Source organism: Juglans microcarpa x Juglans regia, chromosome 1D (assembly GCF_004785595.1).
Source record: "Juglans microcarpa x Juglans regia isolate MS1-56 chromosome 1D, Jm3101_v1.0, whole genome shotgun sequence".
Classification (NCBI taxonomy): Eukaryota; Viridiplantae; Streptophyta; class Magnoliopsida; order Fagales; family Juglandaceae; genus Juglans; species Juglans microcarpa x Juglans regia.
The window spans coordinates 29855911-29873916 of record NC_054594.1 but is presented as its reverse complement, the minus strand read 5'-3'; the positions used below and the strand labels follow the sequence as shown (position 1 = coordinate 29873916).

Sequence of the window (18006 nt, the reverse complement as noted above, 5' to 3'; positions counted from 1 at the left end):
TTCACACTGTAACAAACGTTTGAACGTAAATACAATTGAATCGTTCAAACGTTAAACTATACGTTCGAACGTACTCACGCTAAAACGAACAAACCGTTCGAACGGTAAAGCGACTAACGTTCGAACAAAGAACTTACATTCGGACACTCCTTCGTTTACATTCGAAATAACGTCCGAACATTAAACGCGCTACGTTTGAACATTTACGTTTACGTTCGAACAAATATTCGAACGTTTATTGTAATTAACATTCGGACGCATTAACATTTGAACGTAAATATGATACGTTCGAACACGATATCCAACGAACGTCAACTTCTCTCATTCGAACGCCAATCGGTCGGGTATAACGTCTGAACGTTTGATTTTACGTCCGAACGTGATTTTCTGTAACAGTTCATAACCATCACAAAAAAAGGAACGTTCGAACGTTGTACCGAACGGAACACTTCCAACCGTCACTAAAAATATTTTTTGTGACGATTGAACAGTAAACCGTCACCAAATATTTTCTGTGACGCACTTTAGGTGACGGTCATGGTGATGGTTTCAAACTGTCACCAAATATATTTAGTGACGGTTTGACACTTTTTTGTGACAGTTTTCTCTGTCACAAAACACACATTCTGTTGTAATGATTCCTCTTAACGGATGAGTTTAATATTTTTTAGGTCTACCTAATCACTTTCAACTTTGGACTAAAAAGTTATTTTTTTCAAAAAAATAGTATGTAAATATATGATACACACAAAAAATTATTTATACAAAAAAAATCATTACCCTTAACGGAATAAGCAAAAACATTTGCATTCATCTACAAAATGACTGTGGGAAATATTTTAAAACCCAACCAAATGGCTCATACGGTAATGGGGGAGTTTGACTTTTCCTCTATTTTCCTTACAAACCCAAGATGGAGTTAATATTTTACTGACGTGATGCTATATATTGTTTTGCAAGTTTCATATTGCATGATTGTTTTCCACAAAACAGTATCTCATGAAATTATCAACAATTTAAGATTTATTTATTTTCAGAAAATATCTCATCTCATTTCATCTCTTATCTAGTCATTATAATTTTTTTATCTTTTAATATAAAATAAAATAAATAATTCAACTTTTTTAAATCACAAAATAAAAATAATATTAAAAAATATATTTTAACAATATTTTATTTAATTTTTTAATTTTAATCTCAACTCATCTCATCACTCAAAATACCTTAAAGAAACTATAAAAGTTTTCTTACAGGTAAATATGTGCATGAACTAAATATGGATGCAATACATAAACTAACTAAAAATTATCCATGTAATTGATAGCGTAAATATAAAAAGACAGCGAGAAAGGCTGAGTTAATGCTAATATTACCTTTTCCCAAAACAGCTCATTCCAAGGCAGGATTAATAGAAATTTTTATCTGCTCTTTGCAGGACTCTTCTCAACAAGGATCTCGCTGCCTAATAAATTATATGATTAAGAAAATGTAAGAGACGACGAATATCCACGTAATTAAACGTTTAGTTACTGGTCGTTATATGTTTCTTGTTGGTTTCAAGGTAATAAAAAAATATCAAAGCAACGAGATTTCTTATTTTTTTACTTATAAAAAAAAAAAAATTCAAAGCCCTTGAGCACGTTACACAGCTAAATATACAACGAAAGAAAGCACAAGGCATCGTATTTATAGTATAATAAACACCAAAAAACATATAAAATTCGATTACAACAAACATTAGTACCCAACAAATATTAAGAACAAAGATACGCAGAGTATATTTTCAGCACATGCATTAATCCTAAACGTATGCTGTTTAGCCAGTAGAGAGAGAGGAAAAAAACCTTCGATGAGCTCACTTGCAGCCATGGTGCGGCAGTTAAATCGGAGAGTTGGGGCACGAGTCGGAGCATTCGTAAGGAGACTGTGAGTGCGGAAATGGAGCTGTGTTTTTAGTATTTGGAGGAGCTGTGTTGTTTGTAGGTGGAGAAAGGCTGACACCGAAAGGAAAGAAAGACGGAGCTGAAATGAAATAAAGCTGAAGTCCTACTAATGAGACTAATAAATGGACAACAGAAAGCTGAATTGATACGAAAGAAAGACTTGGTGCAGTTGGCGTGTTCTGACGACTAGGCTGTAACGTACTAAGGCTGATTCCCGTTACGAAAAATAAAAATAAAAAATAATTCATAATATTTAAGATCTAGTTACATAAATAATTCGGTTTTATTTTATTTAATTATTATAATTTTTTTAAATTTATATATAAAATATAATAAATTATTTTATTGATTTAAATCTTAAAATAAAAATTCTATTTTAATAATATTTATTTAATTTTTAATTTTCATCTATTAAAATAACAAATTTAGTTAATTACTTTTCAACAACCCCAAATAACAAACTCTCTAAATCTATGTGGTGCTCCTAGCCTCTACTTGGAATTAGACGGTGACTGAGACGCTGGGACATGTAATACAAGGTTACAGACCCCTCGTACATGACAAATAATATATTATGTACCTAAGTACACTAATAGTATACAATAACATAGCAGCGAAAAAATAGTAAAGGTCGGATAGACTAAGCAACGCGATAAGCAATTGTAAAGCACATGGGACCGTACTAATATCATATCCCAAACCATAGTTTAAAACTCTCAAAACATAGAACCTTCTCAAAACATAGTTCCATAAAAGTTGAGGTCTAAAACCATAAGTACTGTTTATTTTTTCTTTTATTTTTTTCCTTCCACAAAATAGCTTAAGTTCTCGTTCTCTTCAAGAGGGTTCGGACTTCACACGCTTTTCTAAAAAGTCTTATCTTTGTCCCGGTTGTTACACTGCTTGAATTCTGCAATGAACTTAAGTATATCAGTGATCTCCCAGTCGATTGCCTCGAGTGCTCTAGGATGGAGGGCTCAGGCCGACTTACAGTTATCTTAGGCACAACCCTCTCCAAAAGAGGAGTCTTGGTCATGGTCTTCGTTTACTACATCTGTCACAACTTCTACCATTCTGGTTAGGAAATGGTAATAAAAACTACCACAATGAGATTTCAATAAATCTTAGCAAGTAATCACACAATATACCACAGTTAACACAAGTATACAAGAGGTATATCATGAAATACGTGCATGGACATGTAATTGACTTATGCCTTTGACCAGAACTTGGCTTGTATACTTGACCATTTTCAAAAGACTTGTAATAGAGACTTTAGCTTTTCAAAAAAACTTCGTAACTTTTCTTAATCACATGATCTTAATCAAAACTTGCCTTATCAGAACATATTACAAGATTTGTATCGAGTAATCCTTAGCACATAAGCTCATATTCATGTTCAGAGGGTGGACACAATACGGTTCCCCTTAGCATCGCGTGTTCCTACTACCGCACCCTTAATTGTCCGCACACCGCGATGAATATGTCATAAACAGAGATTCATATTAACTCGACCTTATTTCGTCAGGTTACATGCCTTATGCACCTACTAGCGTTAGACTCTTCCTCACTCCGGCATCCTTTGAAAAGAATCCATTCGAGGCTCATCGATGATACTTTGTCGATCCATTGGCTACCACTCTATTCTTAAGCACTTCAGAGTGGATAGAGGAGTTCCATTAGGACATTCCCCCCGCCCTAGCACTTGGAGTCTTAATAAAACTTTTAAACTCTTTTCTTTGCAAAAACTTTCTTTAAAAAAAACTTTTCTTTGAAAACACTTTTCTCCAAATGCATGTGACATGAGACTTATAAATGCGTACTTACACTTGACATATGACATATGAAATGTCGTGCACAAAATAACCAAGCATAACATGTTCATTTCATAGCATGACAGCATAAACCATATGAGATATCAAAACACATACATGGAATCATGAGAATTTGCTTAGGCCGAAACACAAAAACATGAAGAATTATCACTTAAACATGTTCCAAACTTCAAGCAAATAATATAGAAATCAAGGCATCGTGAAATAAAACATGAAATCGTAGGTTTTGACCAAGGTCTGAAACTGTCAAGACATGTTCAAATCGAAATATCATGTTGCATAAACCATCAATCTTAATAAAGTAAAAACCGAAACTTATAGGAGTATTTCATGACATTTTTATCACAAATCCTAAGCATATAATTCCTCTATAGATTTACTTAAGATCATATTAGTATATTCAAACAAACAATCAAGAGATAGCAAACAAAGCAAACACAACGATGAAAGAATTTACACAATTATATACAAGTATTAACCAAGAGTAAGTTGAGTGTATACTTACAAAAATCCGCGTAAAGAAATACTAGTAAGCTTTAAATCTGAACATACTACATTAAAAAGAGTAACTAAAAACCCTATTTCATGTTCTTGAGTGGGGAGAATTTCTAGGACATCACTTGATATTAAACCACTCAGCTTCTATGCTTTTTGAGTTAAAAACTCATTTACTCCATTCATGTAGTAAAACAAAACCTAAAGTAAAGCAAAAATACATGTGGTAGTCGAAAACATGGAGGATGAACTCCCCCCACTGATCGGTTTCAAGGGTTTCTTAAAAATCCCAAGTCATTTTCCAAGAAATCGGGTAGAAAGTGTGTGTGTTCTATCATTCTCGAAGTCCTATGAGATTTAGATCTCATTTTCGGGTTGAGAAAGTGACATGTGTGTGCAAAACTAAGAGAAAACCGACCCTTACCTTGTCTATCTTTGATGGTGTCGAAATCCTCTTTCTTGAAAGGATCGTCCTTGTTTGGTTGGAAAGAAAATACGAGAAAGTGAGAGAACCTTCAAGTGAACACGTGAGAATTGTGTGGAGAGAGTGAGAGAATTCATGCAATTTCTGAATAATGACAAGGGAAAAGCCCTTAAGCGTATACCTGTAACGCCCGTCCTTGTGGTGGGACTTTTTATAAAATATTTTGATAAAGGACGACGGAAATTACTATCCGATTTAAAACTTTTTGCTTCTTCCCAGGGTGCAAGACTCTACGTTTATAAAATAAAATATACTTTTACAATAAAAGAGGTTTACAGCGAAAAATATCAATTTTAATAATAGAAAGGCCTTTCTTACATTTAAAACTCGTGCCTAGACTTCCGTGCTCTTCCTCATGGGCCGTGTCCGTCCCGATGCGTACTTCATTTCCTTCCCTGTGGGAGAGGGACATACATAAAAATTAAAATGAGTCGAAGACTTGTAAGCATTACTCCATGCAGTTAAAATATAACAACGTAGGTTTTCATTCATGCATTCATCAATCATACATACTATACTTACATGCATGCGTGCATACGTGCGTTCATTTGAAAATGTCACTGGACGGGATTTTCCTTTTTAAAAGAGACTTTCTCTTTGTAAAACGTGTCCCCATCAGTGCCTTCATTTCTGCAAGAGTGCAGTGCCTTCATTTCTTAAAGTGCATTCGTGCATACGTATATACATACATACATACATTCTTTCTTTCGCTTTCATAGGCCAGTACACACTATTACACCCCGTGTGTTAGGGTTAGCCGTCCTATGGCCAATGGATTCACCTGTGGCCACGGGTTGGAATCTCATTCCGTTAGGGTGCAGCACTGGGTGCACTACCATTACTACAACCTGGCATTGCAATCTGCTCATTCATTCATTGGGTACTCCTTTTCATTCATTCATGTGGCCATTACGTATTTTCATACATTTCATGCTTTCCTTTCATTCTTTCGTTCATTCATGTCAGCTCTAAAGAGCTGGAGCTTTCATTCAGTTCTTTCTTTCCTTTAACAGTCCTTTCATGAGAAAATATTTCTTTTCATGAGAAAACATCATTTCGTGAGCATGGGCTTGAACGTCCTCCTTCACGACATCCACGAGCATCACCTCGTGGCATTCATAAAAGTATCAGTTCGTACCGTCCATAAAACATAAAGCACGGGCTTAAACTTCGCCTTTCACAGCATCCGTAAGCATCTCCTTGAACGTCGGCTTTCGTGGCGTCCACGAGCATCACCTCGTGGCGCTCGCGACAGCGTCTGTTCGTGGGATCCATGAAGGCGTCGGCTTAAGCTCGTCTTTCATGCATTTACATCAGTTCATTTTCTTAGAAAATACGTACAATAGATACATCGTATAGTCATCCATTCGCATGCGTACAATTAATACTTTGGGTGCATAAAAATGGGCTTTCATGGAGGGCCGTACGTACATATACATTTGAAAGCATGACATCTTCTTTCGTAAGCATTTTCTTAAAGATAAAAGCTTTTCGTTTTTGTTTCAAAATTTCTAGAAAACTCTAGAAGGGCATGAACGTAATACTTACCTGGATTCCATGCTACTTTCATACCATGCAATCCATTCATGCACGTGTCAGCTGGCAACCTACATGCATACATAACCTTAACGTCATTCTCTATCTAGTGCATAAGCAACTTAACTATAAATAGGACTACACTATACTTGGAACACTCTCCTTCTATCCCGTGCACTTACGTGCCCTTTACTATGTTAAACCCTTCGGAGACCAGTTATGGTCAGTACCTCTTCCAAACTCGACGTTTCACATCGAGTGTTCATCCACTAAAGTGAACTCATGATTCACCTTAGGATTAAGACACTAGGACCTTCGTCTTACTCTTCTTATTGAACTCATTTTGATGCAGGACTAAGACCAACTAAGTCACACATCCCAATCCTAGACAATACACCCGTCACTATCTTCACGCACCTTAGCCCATACTAAAACCTCATTCCTAGCCATACAAGCCACACGGCTCTAAGCCAACTCTAAGGCTTAATCACCGCGCAACTCTACTGTGGATAGATTACCCATTACGTATGGTGAATCCGTCTGGCACACGTGTCTCACCAGATTACACATGTAGCTTACCCTTATCACCTAAGATCAACATATAACACGTTGATCACCTGCTCGTAGGGATAAGGGCCATATTCCGATACCAACATTCTCTTAACTCGGCTAGCATGACTTTTCATGCTATCCGTCCCTTCTTATAGTTCATCCCAACACTTAACGCGACAAGACTCCATTCACAACTACGTCTTATGTCACGTCATATAGCTCGAGACTACTCTCGAGCTACACCGTGACCTTGTCACGTCATTCGACATCCTGTTACGTCACTTCTATACCAACTTCTAACTCATCACGAGTACGATTCCTCACGTACTCCCGTAACATCGTGACATCTCGTCACGTTCCCGTTACGCTATTTTCACACTAACTTCACCCATCATAAGCACGACTGTCAGTAACCATGTCACTTCATGACGTTGCTCAGTCATGCTTCCGCTGCGTACTCTTATACTTGTTCTGCTACTTCACGCATACTCCTAGCCATAAGTCCATCACGGTGACACTTGTCACCTCAGACTACAGGCTGCACCATAACTACTTCGGAACATTGTTCCACAATTCCCAACACTATTCACCACGTTCTACGCCTATCAACTGCACAACCATCCTTATTTCTGTGATACGTCACACGAGTGTCGCTGCCTCGTGGAGTACACTCCACGTATACTCATTTTCCACACGCTACAACCTATCATCAATATGGCATACCCACCATACAATGTATCACTCTACCACATGGAGTACATTCTGCATGTACTCCCTTCACACACATTACGCCACATCACCATTATGGTATACTCGCCATATGGTACATCACTCCACCACATAGAGTACACTCCACGTATACTCTCTTCACACACGTTACGCTACATCACCACTACGGCATACTCGCCGCATAGTGCGTCACTCCATTACATGAAGTACATTCCACATGTACTCCCTTCATACTCGCTACAACCTATCATCAATACAGCATATCCGCCATACGATGCATCACTCCACCACATAGAGTACACTCCGCGTGTACTCCCTTTTCACACGCTACAACCTATCCTCAATATGGCATACCTGCCATACGATGCATCACTCCACCACATAGAGTACACTCCTTATGTACTACATTCATACACGCTATGACCCATCACCGTTATGGCATACTTGCCATATGGTGCATCTCTCCACCACATAGAGTACACTTCACATGCACTCCATTCACACACCACGCTATACTGAGTACACTCTACGTGTACTCTTCCCATTCCACAATACCCCAGGAGAGTATATTCTACATACACTCTCTTTATGTCACACTACGCCACACACAAAGTACACTCAGTGTGTACTGTTCCCACTCGACATGCCACGACACCAATACTACACATACTCCTCAGCCACACTACACTGCATAGTTCACAACACTGCACAACACCATTCCCAACTACACCCAACACATCATAGCGCACTACACAATAAGCCTAACACTTCACATACATGGCACATCACTACACTACACTACACAGATATGCCCAACACTTCACTACACAGAACGCCCAACACTGCGAACTCCACAAATACTAACAGCACAGTCCACAACCTAATCAACTAATCAATATCTAACATAATTAACGAGGGATAGAGAGTTATACCATCGAAGGGATAACCCGTGCGTTGCTCGCTGATCGTCACAGCCGATGATGCCAGAAGGGTCGTACGTGGCGGCTAACCCACGTGCGTTGACTATTTTGGCGTTTGGATAGCTAAGTGTGGTCTTGGAAAGGCTCGTGAAGGCCTGGTGATGGTGTTTAGGGGCATAACATGGCGGCTCTAGCCGTGTGCAGTGGCGGTCAGGCACGCGTAGTGACTGTCCATCACGTGCAGTGGTTACCCACCACATAAAGTGGTGGTTTGACCCTAGGGCTCGACAAATGGAGGTGCGGTGGATCTCGTGGTGGCATCGAGGTGGAGCCACGGTGGCTCACTACGGCGGATCTTGCCGCACAGTGGAGGAGAAGTCGTGGGAGAGTGAGAGAGAGTGTGCGTGCATGGGTGACATATCGGGGCCGTGGGTAATTGGGTTGGCTTGGTGGTGGCCTAAAGAGGCTGGAGGTGGTGGTCACACACCGTGGGTGGCGGTGCACGGTGTAAAACCCGTGCATCAGAGAGAGGGAAGCTTGTGCGTGGAAAAGAGGCTATGGGCCTTGGGTCACATGGAGGAGGAAGGGGAGGAGCTATGGTGGCTCACGGTGGTGCGTGGTGGCCGTGGGAGTCACGCACGGTAGCGCTAGAGGTCGCCCACGGTGAAGCCGTGCGTGGGTCTCTTGTGCGTGCGTGCTACAAGGAAGGTGGCTGCATGGGAGGAGCTGAGTTCGCTAGAGGGTGATGACCTGTAACCTCCGCTCATTTCTTCTTACGTAAGCTTCTCTCTTTCTTACGTAAGGCTCATCCTTTCTGACGTAAGCAAATTCCGATGACGGAATTATGCAACAGTCTGCCATTCTTTCTGGCGACTGCGAGCATCGTCATGTGTGCCGAACCATGACGACGTGTCTCTCGAGATGTTAGGTGACTTCTAGGGCACCCCAATGTTTTAAATGTACTGGAAATATTTATATGAGGTATTTCCAGTATCGTTGAGTTAAACTTGTTTTCAAATGAGACAATTATAATATTTTGAAGAGTTCCAAAATATTATAATTGTCAGAGATCATTTTAATATTAATTATTAAAATGATTCCCGTTATTTGAAATATTAAGAGATTTAAATTATGTTGAAAGCTTTAATTAAATTAAATGGTTCATCCTTTTAAATATATTAAATGAGACTTCATCATTTTATTAATGATGAAGAAATATTATTTTATAAACTAAAGTTAGTTTAAAATAATATTTACTTTAATTCCTCTAAGTGCTTTTAATTAAGTTAACATTTATGCATTTTCAAATCAGTATTTTAATATCTCAACGTTAGATCGTTTTGAGGGCCTCCAAGACGAAGGGAGTGGATTAAATACCCCAAGAGGAAGGGACTGGATTAAATACCCAGACCCCTCTCTCTTTCCCTCACTTTTCCCCAGCTCTCTCTCTTCTCCCTCGCCCCTCAAGCGTACGATGTACGCAGTCCATCTCCACACCGTAGCTTCCATCGCACAGCCCGGCGCCGCCGTGTGCCGCCAGCTCTCACCGTCGGCACCGTCGGCACCGTCGCACTCCTCTCCCTCCGGCGAGCCTCCCTGTGGCAACCTCTCTCCCTCACGCTCTCCCTTTCTCCCTTTCAGAAGTGTAATGCCCGAATGGGCATGATGCCCATTCCACCGCCGTGCGCCACCTACCGGCGCCACCACTGCCACCAACAGCCTCCCCTCTCACCGGTGAACCCCTCCCATGGAACCCAAGCCTTGGGAAGCCCCCATTCCCCCTCCGTCGCACGCACGCACGAAACCCATTTATGGGTTTCGCACGGCTTCAAGCTACCGACGCTGCTAATGCCATCGTGCGCGACTCCCACGGCCACCAGGCACCACCGTGAGCCTCCCCTTACCTCCCCCTTCCTCCTCCCTTGGACCCGAGCCTATAGCCTCTCCTCCATGCATGGACACTCCTCCTCACGCATGCACGGCTTTGCACTCCTCCACCACCGTGCACCGCAACCCATGGTGGGTAACCACCGTCATCAGCCTCCTCAGGCCACCATCAAGCTATATCAACCACCCACGACCCCGATCTGTCACCCATGCGTGCACACTCTCTTTCACTCTCCCACGACCTTTCCTCCATCGTGCGGCCAGATCTACCGCCGTGACTCACCGTGGCACCACCTCGATGCCACCACGAGTTCCACCGCACCTCCCTTAGCCGAGCCCTAGGGTCAAACTACCACTTTACGTGGTGGGTAATCACTGCACGTGATGGACAGTCACTGCGTGTGACTGACCGCCACTGTACACGGCTAGATCCGCCGTGTTACGCTCCTTTCCACCATCACAAGGCCTTCACAAGCCCTTCCAAGACTACCCTTAGCTATCCAAACACCCAAACAGTCAACGTACGTGGGTTAGCCGCCACGTACGACCTCTCCGATGTCATCGGCTGTGACGATTAACGAGCAACGCACGGGTTATCTTATCAATGGTATAACTCTCTATCCCTCATTAATTATGTTAGATATTGATTAGTTGATTAGGTTGTGGACTGTGCTGTTAGTATTTGTGGAGTTTGCAGTGTTGGGCGTTCTGTGTAGTGAAGTGTTGGGCATATCTGTGTAGTGTGGTGTTGTGATGTGCCGTGTATATGAAGTGTTGGGCTTATTGTGTAGTGCGCTGTGATGTGTTAGGCGTAGTTGGGAATGGTGTTGTACAGTGTTGTGGACTGTGTGGTGTAGTGTGGCTGAGGAGTATGCGTAGTATTGGTGTCGTAGCATGTGGAGTGGGAACAGTACACGCTGAGTGTACTTTGTGTGTGACGTAGTGTGACATAAAGAGAGTGTATGTAGAATATGCTCTCCTGGCGTATTGTGGAATAGGAAGAGTACACGTAGAGTGTACTCAGTATGGCGTGGTGTGTGAATAGAATACACGTGAAGTGTACTCCATGTGGTGGAGTAACGCACCATATGGCAGGTATGCTATCATGGTGATGTGGCGTAATGAGTGTGAACGGAGTACACGAGAAGTATACTCCATGTGGTGGAATGATGCATCGTATGGCGGGTATGCCATATTGATGATAGGTTGTAGTGTGTATGAAGGGAGTATACGTGGAGTGTACTCCATGTGGTGGAATGATGCATCGTATGGCGGGTATACCATATTGATGATAGGTTGTAGCGTGTATGAAGGGAGTATACATGGAGTGTACTCCACGAGGCAGCGACACTCCGTATGACATGTTGTAGAGATAAGGATGGTTGTGCAGTTGATGGGCGTAGAACGTGGTGAATAGTATCGAGAATTGTGGAACAATGTCCCAAAGTAGTTATGGTGCAGCCTGTAGTCTGAGGTGACAAGTGTCACCGTGATGGACTTATAGCTAGGAGTATGCGTGAAGTAGCAGAACAAGTATAAGAGTACGTAGTGGAAGCATGACTGGGCAACGTCACGAAGTGACGTGGTTATTGACAGTCATGCTTATGATGGGTGAGGAATTAGTGTAGAAATGGCGTAGCGGGATTGTGACGAGATGTCACGATGAGAAAGGAGTACGTGAGGAACCGTACTCGTGATGAGTTAGAAGTTGGCGTAGAAGTGACGTAACAGGATGTCAGGTGACGTGACAAGGTCATGGTGTAGCTTGGGTATAGTCTCGAGCTATGCAACGTGACGCAAGGCGTAGTTGTGAATGGAGTCTTGTCGCGTTAAGTGTTGGGATGAACTGTAAGAAAGGACGGCTAGCATGAAGAGTCATGCTGGCCAGGTCAAGAAAATGTTGGTATCGGAGTATGGTGCTTGTTTATACAAGCAGATGATCAACGTGTTATATGTTGATCTTATGTGATAAAGAGTGTAAGGTACATGTGTAATCTGGTTAGACACATATGCTGGACAGATTCACCATATGTAATGGGTAATCTGTCCTAAGCATAGTTACACGGTGCTTAAGCCTCAGAGTTGGCGTAGAACCGTGTGTCTTGTATGGATGGGAATGAGGATTAGTATGGGCTAAGATGCATGAAGATAGTGACGAGTGTACTGTCTAAGGAAGAGATGCGTGACTTAGTTGGTCTGAGTCATGCGTCAGAATGTGGTTAATGAGAAGAATGAGACAGAGGTCTTAGTGTCTTAATCCTAAGGTGAATCATGGGTTCACTTTAGTGAATGAGCACTCGAACCAAGACGTTGAGTTGGAAGATATGGTGACCGTAAGTGGTCCCCGAAGGTTTTAACATAGAAAAGGGCACGTAAGTGCACGGGATAGAAGGAGAGTGTTTCAAGTATAATGTAGTTCTATTTCTAGTTTAGTTGTTTATGCATTAGATAGAGAATGACGTTAAGGTGATGTATGCATGTAGGTTGCTAACTGACACGTGCATGAATGGACTGCATGGTATGAAAGTAGAATGGAGTCCAGGTAAGTATTACGTTCATGCCTTTCTAGAGTTTTCTAGAAATTACGAAACGAAAATGAAAAGCTTTTATCTTTAAGAAAATGTTTACGAAAGAAGATGTCATGCTTTCAAACGTATATGTACGTAAGGCCCCTCCGTGAAAGCCCCTTTTTACGCACCCAAAGTTATTAATTGTACGCATGCGAATGGATGACTATAAGATGTATCAATTGTACATATTTTCAAAGAAAACGAACTGATGTAAATGCACGAAAGACGAGCTAGAGCCGACGCCTTCATGGATCCTACGGACCGATGTTGTCGCGAGCGCCGCGAGGTGATGCTCGTGGACGCCGCGAAGGCCGACGTTCAAGGTGATGCTTACGGATGCCGCGAAAGGCGTAGTTTGAGCCTGTGCTTTATGTTTTATGGACGATACGAACTGATACTTTTATGAATGTCGTGAGGTGATACTCGTGGATGTCATGAAAGAGGACGTTCAAGCTCATGCCCACGAAATGACGTTTTCTCATGAAAAGAAATGTTCTCTCATGTTAAATGAAAGAAATAACTGAATGAAAGCTCTAGCTCTTTAGAGCTGGCATGAATGAATGAAAGAATGAATGAAAGCATGAAATGTATGAAGACACGTAACGGCCATATGAATGAATGAAAGGGTACCAATGAATTGGCAGATTGCAATGCCGGGTAAGTAGTACTGGTAGTGCACCCAGTGCTGCCCCCTATGAAAAGGGATTCCTAACCTGTGGCCACGGGCGGGATCCAGGTCCAAAAGACTGCTAACCCTAACACACGGGGCGTAATAGTGTGTACCGGCCTATGAAAGTGAAAAGAAAGAATGTATGTATGTACGTATGTATGTATGCAAGAATGCACGAACGCACTTTAAGAAATGAAGGCACTGCACTCTTGCAGAAATGAAGGCACTGACGGGTGAAACGTTTTATGGAAAGAAGGGAAAACTCCGTCCAGTGACGTTTTCAAATGAACGCACGTATGCTTGCATGCACGTATGTATAGTATATACAAATGATGAATGCATGAATGAAAACCTACGTTATTATATTTTAACTGCATGAAGTAATGCTTACGAGTCTTCGACTCATTTTAGTTTTTATGTATGTCCCTCCCCCCACAGGGATGGAAATGAAGTACACGTCGGGACGGGCACAGCCCATATGGAAAAGTACGGAAGTCTAGGCACGAGGTTTAAATGTAAGAGAGGCCTTTTTTTATTGTTAAAAATGATGTTTTCCTCTATAAACCTCTTTCATTGTAAAAGCACATTTTTATTTTATAAACGTAGAGTCTTGCACCCTGGGAAGAAGCAAAATGTTTTAAATCGGACGGTAATTTCCGTCGTCCTTTCTCAAAATATTTTATAAAAAGACTCACCACAAAGACGGGCATTACATGACCGGTGGCAGAGGAAGCTGCCGTGGAAGTGGTGGCGCCGGAGGACGGCGCATGGCAGCACTACATGCATCAAGCCCATTCGGGCTTTGCACTTCCAAGGGAGAGGAAGAGAGAGCGTGAGAGGGAGGGACGGCCACATGGGGGTTCGCCGGAGGAAGGAGGTGCCGTCGGTGGTGAAGGTGAGGCTCATCGGCGCACGGCGGCGCCGGGTTGTGCAATGGAAGCTTCGGTGAGAGAGAGGGGTGCTGCGTGTTGTGCAAGCCGAGAGGGAGGAGAGAGAAGGGGGAGGAAAAAGTGAGGGGAAAGAGAGAGGGGTCTGGGTTTTAAATCCAGTCCCTTCGTCTTGGGGTCCTCGTAACGATCTAACAATGGGGGATTAAAATACTGATTTGAAAATGCGTAAACGTTAACTTAATTAAAAGCACTTAGAGGAATTAAGGTAAATATTATTTTAAACTAACTTTAGTTTATAAAATAATATTTCTTCATCATTAATAAATGATGAAGTCTTATTTAATATATTTAAAAGGATGAAACAATTTAATTTAATTAAAACTTTCAACATAATTTAAATCTCATAATATTTTAAGTAACTGGAATCATTTTAATAATTAATATTAAAAATGATCTCCGACAATTATAATATTTTGGAGCTCTTTAAAATATTATAATTGTCTCATTTAAAAACAAGTTTAACTCAACGATACTGGAAATACCTCATATAAATATTTTCAGTATATTTAAAACACTGGCCGTGCCTTAGGAGTCACCTAATATCTCGAGAGACAGGTCGTCATGGTTCGGCACACATGACGATGCTTGCAGTAGCCAGAAAGAATGGCAGACTGTTGCATAATTCCGTCATCGAAATTTGCTTACGTCAGAAAAGAGGATCCTTACGTAAGAAAAGAGAAGCTTACGTAAGAAGAAATGAGCGGGGGTTACAATACCCCTTCCTTTTTATAGTAGACTCTTCACTTCCCTCCTTGGTTGCTTCCAAAATTATTGCATGGATGACAAATGGCATAGGTTTCTTCTTCCCCTTTCTCTTTTGCCGAGAATGACTCTTAGAATTCCCCACTTGGATTGCATTGGGAAGGGACATCTTAGGGGTGACGTGTAAGGTTTCTCCTTCCTTGGTCGAAATTCACTTCTTTCCCCTTCACGCCCTTCCTTTCCTTAAGCAAGTGAATATTTCTTCAAGGGTAGCTTGGTAAAACATCTCATGCCTCTTCCTTTTCCCAACAAGTAACCTTTTGCATGGATGCAAGTGGCATTGGGCATGTGCCATAGCCCTCGCCGTCCACTCCTTCTTCCTTTCCCAAGTTGATGCTTCACCTTCCTAGTTCTCCTTCCCTAGGTGACCTTTCATGTGCCATTGGTCAAAAAATAATCTAAGTGATAAGTGGCAGGTGAATGGGGTGCTTAAGAGTGTGTTAGCAGAAACCCTAAGGGCATATTTGTCCTTGATACAAAAGTCCCTCCATCTATTCTTCTAGAGGCTTAGTGCATGCTTGACATTTGGCAAAAACTGACCAAATTCGAAATCTTTTGTGCCTCCCTTCGGTTTCCCACGCATATTTTTTAGAAAAGCTCTATTTCTCTTCCCTAGGCTTCCCTTCCCAAGAAATCTATATTGGAATTCGAATTTTTGACAAGACAAGGGTCTAGGCATGTGGGAAGATGGACTAGCCGAAAATCCCTTAGTTTTCTTAGGTTCCTTTTGTCCCTTGATTCATCTAGAAGGTTTCTAGCAAGTTGACAAGTGGCAGTTCCTCTAGGGTAGGCGTGCAAGCCACTTCTTGGTGCTTTCCTGCACTTCTCTCTCCCCCTTATCCCACTATCAAGTCTAGATTCTTAGTGTAACACTTACATGACACATGGCACTAGTGACTAAGATTTGGGTCATGGGCCTAAAGCCATTGGGCCTGGGTTTCTAAATAAGGTCAAAAATTACAAGGTAATCTAAGGTCACTCCATTCTTGGGCTCAAGTCACTAATTCAAAGACTCTAAGCCTTCCAAAGTAACTAAGACTTTTAAAATGCCATGGCAACCTAGAATGAATTCTATGGGCCATGACTAGACAAACTCGAGTCATCACAATTTATCATTATTATATTAAAATATTAATTTTGATATTTTCATTTATTTTAATTCTAATAATAATTAAAATATTTATTCATTATTCAAAAAATAGAAATTAATTTTTTAACATTAATATTATTTCAACCGATATAATTTTTTGACTACTTTTTTTACTGCTGTCAATACTATATACTCTGACTTCAAGCATATGTGTGGCCTTCCCAAACTGTTAATGACATCTAAACATCCCTACCTTGTAGTTAGAAGAACAAACGAAGTTTTGTTATGAAAAGTCAAAAAAGAAATAAATATTTACTTCTGTTGGTGTTATCTTCCCTTTCCTATATTGCACTTTGCACCACCAAGTTTGGATATAACAAACTGCCTCCTACAAGCGGAAAGATTATTTTGAGACCAAAAAGGAATTTGATTAGCAATTTGGGCGGGCTAGATTTAGCCTGCCAATAATATGATGGACAAATTTATTATAGATTTAGTTAGTTTGATATCGATATTTTTAAAGTAAACTAGCTAAAGTTTGTCTAGAATTTAACCATGCCTAGTTCACTACTAGTGCTCTAATGCTATTGTTTCAATTGCAAGCGGTGCTCGAAGACCTAACAAACCAAAAATTAAAGAAGGCTGAAAAGTGACGAAGCTCGTAAAGGAGCGTACGCATCCGTTGACAGTTGGAAAAGTTCATACGGATTGCATTTAGTTAATATTTAGATAGTAAGTTGAAATGAGATGTGTTGAGATTAAAGTTAAAGTTAAATAAAATATTATTAAAATATTATATTTTTTAATATTGTTATTGTTTTAAAATTTGAAAATTTTAAATTATTTATTATATTTTATGTAAAAATTTAGGAAAGCTATAATGATGAAATGAGATGAAACACTTTCACTGTCCAAATGAAGCCTTAATATTTATGATCAAATATTCCCGATAAGTCTTCATTCCTTCAAATATTTGAAATTATTTTGTTATGTTATGGTTTCTATTGTTTAATCATTTGTGTCGTAGGACATGTGCAATGGCGGAACGAGTGCACGTAATATAGGCTTGCAATAGCAGGTTGGCTGCTTGACGCCCTTTATTAGCAACTCTATCTGTGTCTGGCACAACTCTGAATGGCTGGATGTGCCTGGAACTAACCGTGCAAAGTCCTAGGGCCAATGGGGACCATCCCACCAGCCAACTGTGAGTTGGTGAGCAAAACATTGGCCACCACCAAAAACACCAGAGTTCTCTGCTGCCAGTACGGCGACTCGTGCCTGTGGAAGCTTCGCGTTGGAAGAATACCGGTGCACCCAACGTACACCTAGGTGTTTCAAACGAAAGAGCACCACCACTAAAAGTCCACGTCCAAGCATTTGTGAGCCTACCATCCCATGCACAACGTGAGCCTCGTCCGACCACCTCACTAGACATCCAAACACGGTTCCTCACAGCAGAAACCCCCATCAATTGGTAGGAAGGAACCCACCAACCAACCATGGGCCAGTAAGGCAACCAACGACCACACTGAACCAGTAAGTAGTGTTTGCCACTGATGTGGTGCTCCCTGTCCCTCGACATG

The 18006-nt window shown here is 41.1% G+C and overlaps 1 long non-coding RNA gene across 1 annotated transcript; it reads right to left on the bottom strand.

The window, feature by feature from the left end:
* Positions 1-1421: 1421 nt before the first annotated feature.
* LOC121254714 lies at positions 1422-2106 on the bottom strand. The gene is made up of 2 exons (XR_005938696.1): positions 1845-2106; positions 1422-1462 (listed from the first exon to the last, which is right to left on the bottom strand). It is a non-coding gene; the product is annotated as an uncharacterized LOC121254714 (long non-coding RNA).
* Between the last annotated feature and the right edge of the window lie 15900 nt (positions 2107-18006).